At 33.5% G+C, this 7,495-nt stretch overlaps 1 pseudogene; it reads left to right on the top strand.

Moving 5' to 3' along the window:
* The first annotated feature begins 4,753 nt into the window (after positions 1–4,753).
* LOC117180420 lies at positions 4,754–6,951 on the top strand (annotated as a pseudogene).
* Positions 6,952–7,495: the final 544 nt, after the last annotated feature.

Raw genomic sequence — 7,495 nt, 5'->3', positions numbered from 1 at the left:
GCGCATACTTTGAATAAAATATTTGTTATCATTCTCTTGAAATAAATGTGTTTTTTTCTTGAAAAAATACCGGTTTCATATGTATACACCTGGTATACAGATACAGAAAGTCTCATCTACCATTTCACTGTTCCCAACTTTTACGAATATATTAAACGAGACACCTATAAATTTGATACATCAGATTATCCAACAGACAATGTTTACGGAATTCCTCTAAAAAATAAAAAAGTTTTGGGATTAATGAAAGATGAATGAAACGAAAAAATAATGACCGAATTTGTGGGTTTGAGATCAAAATTATATGCATATAAAGTTTTGGATGAAGAAGATGAAAAACAGAGAGCCGAAGGTATAAAAGGATCAACACTGAAAACCATAACATTCGATGACTATAAGCAGACTCTTATTTCTTGTCAGGATCTGATTAAAACTTAACACCTAATCCGAAGCCGAAAGCATGAAGTACACACCATCATCCAAGATAAGATTGCTCTCAGCTGGCATGATGAAAAACGAATGCTGCTCCCTGGTACTACAGATACTCTTCCATGGGGATATGAATATAGAGCCTATGATCCCATGGAAGTCGATGCAATGCAAAAATGTATATAATTATTGATTATTTGTATATATGTAAAAAAATTGTCATTGTAGGCTATTAAGATTGTATATATGAGAAGAAAAACAAAAACGAGGTGAAATATGAGTGGAGGAATGAGAGATATAGAACATACTGTATATACACCTAAGATAGTAAAAAATTGTATATACGAGTGCAGATATGAGAAAGATTGAGATAGAATATACTGTATATATGAGGGTAGGAGTGGGAGAGACAGATTATATACAATATAGAAAGCTTAATGTATCAGATTTATAGTATGCATTGGTTGGAATGAAAACAATCTTTTGTAATATAAATATAATGTAAAGTGTATATAACGTGTAAATAGAAATTATAAGAAGGAATCGAGAAAAACTGTACAATTGTTTGTACAAAACGCAAGTTATTGCAAAATAAAAATAAAAATAGTTGATTATAAAATGGTGTTTTTCATTGAATACAACCCTGAAAAAATATAATTTTAAGTGAATTTCTTTAATACAAAAATTATTTTCTTCAATTAAGATTGAAAAAAGTTATATGCAGAGCATTTTTCTTAAACTGATTTAGCTATCGCATGCAACCTGATCCAGTAGACATAATCTCCCAATGCTGAGGACGAGGTTTCTTGAAGCCACAATGCCAACGATATTCACTGACCTACCCTTTCGCATATCTACTATTCGCACTTATTATAAGGACAAGGAACTGAGAAAAAACACACACAAGTTTCTTTTTATTTGCTTTTTTATTTAACTTGCAAAAAAATGAGTACATTATATGCTTAAGAATACGTAGATTAAACATATATGGAAAAAACATTTCTTATCTCTATAAATATAAATAATTCTCAGCGTATAAGTACTATTCTGAAATCATCCAATCTTCCAATAAAATTAGATTTTCAATTGCGCAATTGCAAGAATTTTTATACATATGATTCGTACACATAATATTTTTAAGTTCATACATCTCACGCAATTTCTGCAGTGTAGGACATTTCAGATCAAGCAGGTTAACAATTTCGCATGATATTTCTACATATTGTTTCAACCAATTCTTTTTTCCAATCCTTTTAAATAAATTGTTGATGCATCTTCTAAAGTATCCTGGAGTTTTACAGGTACTAAAGAATACGGTAATTTACCAACATCCCATGGTATTCCCTGATGATTGCGCTCTGTCCATTTTTTTATAGACTTATATTTTGGTGGAACGTCTTTCCACATGCAGGGTGGTTGAAAGAGGAAAGAATATGGTATTTTGCCTGTTCCATCAAAGAGTGGTAATATAGACAATTCTTTCAATACAAATTCATTTTCCGGCAACTTGAAGCCCTGCATATCAACCAAGTACTACATCTTGAATGCAACTAAATTATTTCTAATTTATAACAGCATTTTTATATCAACTTTTTCACCACCCCACTTATTGGTTTATACTCAACTTACGATCGTGCAAAATTAAGCAATATGCTAATGTTTGAGTGGGAAAATTTTCTCTAGTTTGAAATTCTAAACGAACGTCAACTGGCCCGTATTTCAGTGACTCATTCTGTTCAGAGCAGTCAATCACTACTAGAGGTGCATGATCTATAAATTCTCTTCTCGATAGCAGTGGTTAAGATTCTTTACCATAGTAATTAGCTTGAAAGTTTGTATACATTTCATAAAGAAGAGCATACTGATATCGATTAATATCAAGATTCAAATTACTATAAGGATAGCACTGATCATTTAAAAATAGTCTTACATTAGTCAAATTGCATCAATCACTTTTGTGATTGATGCCGGTTGATCAGATTCATAAGCTTGCTCAGCTTCTAGTCTGCGTGGTGAAAACCGTAGCAAATGACCGATGGAATCTTTAGGTTCGAAATTTATACCGTGACTGCAGTAATTTTCACTTTTTAAAGTATTATTGTTTGGTTTAATATGAATTTCAATACCCTTGTTAACCAAAGCATTCTGTAGATAGGGCGTTATGTCACTTATTTCATAACTTCCTGTAGGTATTTCAATTATTTTATTATCCACATAAAATTTATTTTGGCCAATGTCTACATTGAGTATTGAATTAAAGGTTAGAAATTCAACGAGACCAAGTACGTAATTTTTATAAGGAGACAACTCAATTGGAGGAAAGTAGTGCGTTTCCAGGATTAAAGAAGTTCCTGATAATGTTAGCGTCAATGAATCATCCATGATGACAGCTAGCGTTCAACTGACATTATATTGAAAATTTCAACACTTATATAGATTAAAAGTACTCTTAGATTTTAATTGATTGCATAGAAATTGCAGACATAAATGTCCACATACGAATGTATCGTAATTTTTATATCTCTCGTGATTATACTTTATGCTACCAACACCGAAATACTTGAAGAGATCCGCAGGTGGTCGAAGATTACCGAAGCTATTGAAATAAATTATTTTGCCGTCAATCTTTTTATAGGCACACCAATGTGTTGCTGCTCCTTTTTCATCGTCAAGATTAACAATAGCACGTTAATATTTACGTGGCCCCCACTTTGGTAATCCATTTCGCATAAAAACACCTCGAAAATGTGGAATCTTCGAAGATTTTGCAAATTTCAGTAAATCAGCATGAGTCAATGCTCGATGAGGTAGATTCACTTTGAGTTTTTTTACTTGCGTTTGAGTCCTACTCCATGTTCACTGAGACCCGCAAAAACAGGTATGAGAAAGGGTAAAAATCATTCTACTTTGGCTGGTACAGGTAGAATACGAGGTTTATTCATATTTCTTCTTCCACCAGCCTTCATGACAGCTGCGCGTGTTCCTCTGAGTGCAGATTTAATGGCAGTTTGTACATGATTGCATGAAATCATAGAATTTTTAGCTGCATCAACAATATTTCTCAGTGTAGTGGTAGGTCTTCTGTTCTTGCTGAGACCCATCCCAAATTTTGATTTCACCTTTATTGCGTTTGTAACTCCCCAAGCGGCTGCCTTTTCACCTATACCAGATTCTGGAGCAAAGACACGTTTCCAAGCTTTATCAGCTAGTACACTGTCAGCTGAGTTTCTAGCCTCTATATTTTCTCTATTTTGTGAGTAGACTATATCGTGCTCTTTCCAAGCGGCGTCCAGTGGATTGATTCCCGGATCACCTCGTGCTAATCTTTTGGCTAGTTTCGTACCTGGGCCACAGTACTGGTAACCAGGCAAATGTAATTCAAACAGCAAATTGTTGATGATTCTGTTGAGCAAGCCTCTCCCACGTCTTGGCTGCTTCACGGTTCGTTCACGACCGACTGTTTTGCCTCTGTGAACGGTCATATCTATTCAAGGGATACTTTCAGACTGAATGTCAACCTATATAACCAGGATATTTATAGGTTTTCCAGCCAGTCTTTGTCAAGATGCAGTTTGAAGCACAACCTGTGAAACTACCTATTTAAAATTTTGATTCGCTTGTTCAAAAAAAGAATAGAGAAAAACGACACGGAAATTTGCTACCAAACAATGTACGAGCTATATTTTGTGGACCTTCCAACTGTGGAAAGACAAGTGCTTTACTGGCTCTACTGATACATCCGAATGGCTTTAGATTTGAAAATATTTACATCTACTCAAAATTTCTAAAGCAACCAAAGTATGAATTTTTGGAAAACGTCCTTCAATCAGTAGATGGTGCTCAGTACTATCCTTTCAATGAGCATGAAGAGGTTATAATGCCAAGTGAAGCAAAATCCAACTCAGTAATTGTATTTGATGATGTGGCTTGTGAGAAGCAAGATAATATAAGAGCATTCTTTTCTATGGGTAGACATAAGGTTGTCGACTGTTTTTACTTGATTCAGACATATGCTCATATTCCTAAACATCTTGTACGCGACAATGTTAATTTACTTGTGTTATTCAAGCAAGATGAAATGAATCTAAAGCACATTTATGATGACCATGTAAATACTGATATGGCTTATTCACAATTTAAAAATGTGTGTTCAACATGCTGGAATGATGACAAGTATGGATTCGTTGTAATTGACAAAGATAGGAATCTTAACCAGGGTAGATATAGGAAAGGTTTTGATTGTTTCATAAATCTGAAAAAGTAATATATACATGTGTAATAATCAATATAAAAACAGTCACAACTTAGACGTTGATGCATCAACATGTCTTCGTGCCAGGATAATTTTCAAAAGCAAAAGAATATATTGCAACAAATTGCTAAAGCTAGTGAATCAATTCGACGAAAACATAGGTTAATAAAGTTGGGCAAAGAAACAGTTGAGCGCACATTAAGTGACACTTTTAAAACCATTGTTAATACACTCGGAAAAATGTTTGGTGGTTTCAAGAATATGAAAAAAGTTGAACCAATTAGATGGAAAGAAGAAGCAAAGAATAAAGCTGAAGAAAGTATTGATGACGATGATTTGTTATATAAATCAATTAATGACTGTGCGGAGGAAGAAGATGAGAATGTAGATCCCATTAATTTAGATACATCAACTGCTAGTGAAGCTGAAAACAACTCTGAAATACCTACATCTTCATGGATTGATGATGATGCAAACAAGTATCTCATGTTGTTAGGCGAACGAAGTAGAGAACTCGATAATGTGTATGGAGTAAGAAAATTAACGAAAGATAGATTAATGATTAGAGATTCTCAGATAAGTTTCAGTCAGAACTATATTCATGTGGGTAATTTGAATTTTCCCAAAAGTAAAGGCTTGCTTGAACTGTTATTAAAAAAAGTACCTCAAGAGTCCTCTATAACTCCCAGTGATCTTGAAAATTATAGACAAATTGTTATTGCAACAAACTTATATAAAAAACATTATAAACCAAATGGAGAAATTCGTCACAGTAAGGCCTTTAGATATAAAAACTTTATAATGAAATTAATTCCTCCATCTCCACCAAAAAATTCAAATAGACGAAGTAAAGACGGGAAATCATTATCAGGTGAAGGTATGATCCCACAATACATGATTGCTAGAGAGAAAAATCAAATGGATTACATTTACTGGGATGATCCGAATGAATTAGTAGACCGATTACGCTTACTCCTAGCGTCTCAAGCAGCTGGTAATCCAAGTTACACTAACGAAATTATATCAATTATCGAAGAACTACGAGAAGCTGAAATTATATATTAATGGATGTTTATCAAGATTTTCATCATTTTCAAGATGAGCATCGATGTATTCGGACGTAATTCCAAGCGAGCACAGAGTACAAGTCGCGGGCCTCCTGGAATTGGCTTTAAAGTCACATCTGAAGAAAATTATGATATCAATAATAAGAGGCTGTGTAAAGTGGCTGAAGCTCAAGAACTATAAGATGCTGTGAATCTGAATATGGTACAACATACGATACAGCGTGAGCTTCAGACTATACATAACTTTGGAAAATTCCACAGATAAACTTTTTAAAAATGCGAAAATTGATGTTGAATCAATTCAAAAACTAGTGTATTGAAATTCTGAGCTCATTAGTCAATTAGACACCAGGCTGAATGCACTCAAAAGCACACCGAGAAGCTGCAGTTGGTGAAGGAACTGCACAAACCAGCTAGACGAAATTACGAACGTCGACATTTCGATATTCGTGGCACTGATGACACCTGGCAAACTGATCTTGTTGAAATGCAACCATACGAGAGAGTAAACAAAGGATACAAGTTCATCTTAACTGCAATTGACATATTTTCAAAATTTGCTTGGGCTGTCCCCGTTAAATCCAAGAACGGTGAAGATGTAGCTGCAGCCATTGAATCTGTACTTGATGAGGGGCGCATACCGAAAAATTTACAAGTTGATAGAGGAAAAGAATTTTCCAATTCGCAATTTGAAAATTTTATGAAGCGATACAAAATAAATTTGCACTCGACGTTTAGTAATTTAAAAGCGTCCATTTGCGAGCGATTTAATCCTACTTTAAAGAATAAAATGTGGATGAAACCAAAAGATGTTACTAAACAAAATGAGAAAAAATTGTTGTTTAATGTATAAAAAAATTAGAGCGTAAAACAAGCTGTTGAAAAAGCGAAATTTAAAGTTGGAGATAAAGTACGTATAAGTAAGTTTAAGCATGTTTTTGAGAAAGGCTACACACCGAATTGGACAACTGAAATATTTACTATGAGTCATGTCAAGAATACTGAACCAGTGACGTATATGATTAAAGATTATCAAGGTAAAGCTATTGCAGCTAGTTTTTATGAACAAGAACTAGAAAAGTTAGACATCCAGATATTTATCTTGTGGAAAAAGTACTAAAAAAAAGAGGAAATAAGCTATTTGTAAAATAGTTAGGTTTCGATGACTCACACAATAGTTGGATAGATAAGTCTAGTTTATAAGTATCTTTTGTATGAAATTTAAGTTTTTCTGAATAAAGTTGATTATTAAAAAACATACACACATATATATATATATCTTTTTACTTACATATCTACCTATCCTTAATCTAATAAATGAAAAATGGGAATTGGGTTTAAATTACATTTATTCAGATTCTTCTTACCAACAAAATACGTGACATTTTTCATTTATAAAGGTACCATTCACACATCTGAGTTCTGGTAATTTCTCAATCACTTCTTCACACACTTTCTGATTATAAAAAGTAATCATTTCAAGAAACACACATTTAAATTGCATGCGATTAGTAAATATAAGTTTTGTCATTGCCCTACTCTTTAAACTTGTATAATTTTTTCGTATATAAGATTTTACATTTTTCACAGATGGTGATTTCACTTTACGCCAAATAATTTCAGCGATGGCTTCAATAATGACATGTTTTGTACGTTGAAACGGCATAACACTCAGATCCAGAAGATACCGGTCGACACAAGGGCTGACTTCCTGGAGAACAGCAAACGTTGTTTCTTGCAGCACAAA

Source organism: Belonocnema kinseyi, chromosome 9, assembly GCF_010883055.1.
Source record: "Belonocnema kinseyi isolate 2016_QV_RU_SX_M_011 chromosome 9, B_treatae_v1, whole genome shotgun sequence".
Lineage (NCBI taxonomy): Eukaryota > Metazoa > Arthropoda > Insecta > Hymenoptera > Cynipidae > Belonocnema > Belonocnema kinseyi.
Note: the sequence above shows the minus strand (reverse complement) of the source record. Positions and strands in the feature narration are given on the sequence as shown.